Source organism: Leucoraja erinacea, chromosome 6 (genome assembly GCF_028641065.1).
Source record: "Leucoraja erinacea ecotype New England chromosome 6, Leri_hhj_1, whole genome shotgun sequence".
NCBI lineage: Eukaryota > Metazoa > Chordata > Chondrichthyes > Rajiformes > Rajidae > Leucoraja > Leucoraja erinaceus.
This window is the reverse complement of record NC_073382.1, coordinates 29,797,075-29,800,589: the sequence shown is the minus strand read 5'-3', so window position 1 is coordinate 29,800,589 and position 3,515 is coordinate 29,797,075. Positions and strand designations below refer to the sequence as shown.

At 51.4% G+C, this 3,515-nt stretch overlaps 1 pseudogene; it reads right to left on the bottom strand.

Annotated features, from left to right (window-relative positions):
- Positions 1 to 1,479: 1,479 nt before the first annotated feature.
- On the bottom strand, positions 1,480 to 1,584 carry LOC129698474 (U2 spliceosomal RNA; annotated as a pseudogene).
- Between the last annotated feature and the right edge of the window lie 1,931 nt (positions 1,585 to 3,515).

Here is a 3,515-nt window from a genome sequence, read left to right as displayed (position 1 = left end):
CATCGTGGGTCCCTTTTTAACAGAAGAAACCACACCCACCTACCTCCATGGTTACCGGTGGTTGTGTTATTTCCTTGGTTTTTTGAAAAGGGGGTTCTGGTTTGATATCTCTTGTTCGGGGTTGTGTGGGAGGTTGAGGCTTCCGCATCTTCCAGGGTGGCCGCCCTGGCCATACCCTAAAAAAGGATCCTGCGGGTTATATTGATTTCTGGCACTGCCACTGGTATGAGCCACATTTTTTATGGCCTTGCATGTGGCTGGTATCGTGCTCCAAAATAGGCCCTTGCGCTGGCGTTGATGAGCCCCAGTGTCTTGCTTCGTCCACCCACAGTTCTTTGTTTGCAAATGGTAGCATTTTAGGGTCCCAGTGCTGGCTGAATGGCAGCCTTCCACATGTAGTTCAGCTCATATTGCATATTACTAAACAGAGCTAGTGCGTCTTGATGGTCTTTGGTTACCTCCGTTTAGTCCAGGGTGCGGGTGTATGCTATGATGCCTTCCGTCAATCCCTTTAAGGTTCTCTGGATCTTGAGGTCCTGGTTCCTGATGTTCGTCCCCATATGCTGCCAAATGCATTGGTTTACACTGGGCACCTGTAATGCCTCACCGTTGCCAGGTGGCAGATGTCTGGCCAGTCTCTGTAAATATTTCTTGTTGGCGTTTGTGGCCAGACATATAGTAATACTATTGCCATCCTGGATCCAAGTCTACCCATGTTTGACTTGGTTAAAGTAATCAGCCACCATGTCCAGCAGAGTCCCTGCTGTGTTAGGATCATGGGACGTTGTTTTACCAGGCTCTGGCCCATCAGGGTCCTGCCTACTCTTTTTTATAGAGTTAGAGATCTCTAGGGTCCCGCACGGGGTACCCATGTGGGGCTTACCTCCTGCCCACTTGTCTTTTGTTCTGCGGACCCCTCTTGCAGGTCAGCCCAGAACTGACCCACAGTGCTCCCCTCTGATGGGGTAGAAGCACTGTGCAGCCCTCAAAAAAGGTACTGCTGTGGGTTTATCACGTTGGAGGAAGGCTCCATACACCGCTTCTTTCTCCTCCAGCACTCTCGGGCGCTGGTCGCCGGCGGTTATGCAAAGTCGGACCCTTCTGAGTCCACTACCTTGTTTGATTTGTGTCTAGCCTTACCGCTCGGCCGCATGGCTCTGGCCGGTGCGGGCCCGACATCGGGCACAGCTGATCCCACTACGGTTGATTCAAGTGCCGCTGGCTGCTGCTGGCTGCCCGCTGCTCCACGGTCCTCCTTCTTCAGCTTTGTCCTTCCTTCCGTGGAGTGGATATGGCCGGTGTGGAGGACATCTGGCACAGCTGATTCCACCTAGTCCATTTCTTTAACCCGGCTCCAACGCTCTCAGCGCTCCTGGCTGCTCGTTTATCTCAGACCGCTGGGACCGACCCCCGTACTGACGGTACTGGTCCCTCGCGGTCGTTTCAGCCGGTCAACCCCACTCTAATGCCCTCAGTTCTGGGGACTCCTGCTTATATGGTCCTTAGATAAGGGACGTATCAGATATTAAAACTGATAATAAACAGCTACTATAGTTGATCTTAGCCAAAAGGCCAAGAAGCGATCTCTCTAAGTAAAAAACCCGCTGGGACCGACCCCGGTACTCACCTTACTGGTCCCTCACGGTCAATTGCAGCCAGTCAACTGCACTGCAATGTCCTTGGCCTCGGCGCTGGCCGTTAGCGCTGCTTCAAGCCAGACTCGCTTCCAAAGCGAGACTGGCATACTGCCCCAGAAATGAATTTGCCCCCTGTTGCGGGAGCGAAGTCGGGCACAGGTTTTTCCCCTCCGGGAATCGAAGTGCCTTTGCTGCTCCTGCCGTTGTCGGCTGCCGCTGCTGCTCCTGCCGCTGCCGCTGCCGCTGCCGCTGCCCCTGCGGCTGCTGGCTGCCGTTGCTGTTCTCCTGCCGGCTGCCTGCACTCCGCGGTCTTTCTGCAGCTTACATGGACCCGGTCCATGTCTGCACCTAAAGGGTAAGTGGAAGGAAACGCAGAGTCTCTTACCTGCTGTTCCCGACTTTTAATTTTTTCCCCTGGTGAACGTCGTTCCCTCCGTGTCGGGTTCGAGCCGCTCGGACCGACGCCGGTGTTTACGGGGCTGGTCCTTCTGTTCCTAGGGACCCCCTAATTTAAAAAAAAATGCCAGAGCACTAATACAACCCACTGTTTTGTGGGTTGTTCGCTCTGTTTTTCCCTCCACCCTGTATGGGGTGAAGTTGGCACTCGCTCCCGTTATGGGAGACAGTGGTGCCGACTTTCGTTGCTGGCTGACTGCTGCTGTAGAAACGGCAGCTCGTCAGCCTTCCTGGAAAGAAGAAGAAAAGGTAAGGAATTTTCTTACCTGTTCCACAGCCCCAGGCCCATGTAGCGTCGGCCTTTGGGGCTGTGTCGGCTCCGGAGTGCTCCCTTGTCGGTATATTCTTCCCGGAGCTGAAGTCGCACGAACTCCCGCTAAGGGAGACTGTCGTGCCACCGGCCGTTGCTGGCTGCCTGCTGTCCTTGTCGGCGCTTGCAGACTTCTCCCCCGCCAGCTTCCAACAGCCTTCTGTAGAAAAAAGGTAAGTAAAGAACGATGTTCACTTACCTTACTGTTGCAGGTTCGAAAACCCCGCCGTTTGGGAGGAACGTCCTTCCTCCCGACAATGACGAGTTGCAATGCGTTAGCGTAATGACACGCATGCATTGTAAGCGGGTTCTTCACGAAGTCACTCACGTGACTCCGAAGTAAAATCAGTACACCATTCCTGCTTTCTCCCCATATCCCTTGATTAGCCCGAAGAGCTATATCTAACTCTCTCTTAAATACATCCAGTGATTGGCCTCAACTGCCTTCTGTGGCAGAGAATTCCACAGATTCACAACTCTCTGGGTGAAAATGTTTTTCCTCATATCAGTCCTAAGCCCCTTATTCTTAGACTGCGATCTCTGGATCTGGACTCATCCAACATCGGGAACATTTTTCCTGCCTTTAGCCTGTCGAATCCCTTAAGAATTTTATATTTTTCAATGTTTTCCTCTCATCCTTCTAAATTCCAATGAATATAAGCTCCGTCGATCCATTATTTCATCATATGACAGTCGCACCTTCCCGGAAATTAAACTGGTGAATCTACGCTGTACTCCCTCAATAGCAAGAATGCCTATTCCCAAATTAGGAGACCAAAACTGCACACAAAAATCCATGGGTGGTCTCACCAGGGCCATGTACAACTGCAGTAGGTCCTACTCACTCCTATACACAAATCCTCTCGTTATGAAGGCCAACATGCCATTTGCTTTCTCCACTGCCTGCTGTGTCTGCATGCTTAATTTCAGATTTGTGTCTGAAACCTTACTATGTGCTGATTCTTCCTGCAAACTGCTCTTCAAATAATGCAAAGAGTAATTGTCTGTGTTGCTGCCACCATTTGTAAAATGCATGATACCATTCTACCCTTCATCATCTTTTCGTCACCTATTGTGGTTGGAAAGATTCAAATTAGTGAGAACCAAAACAA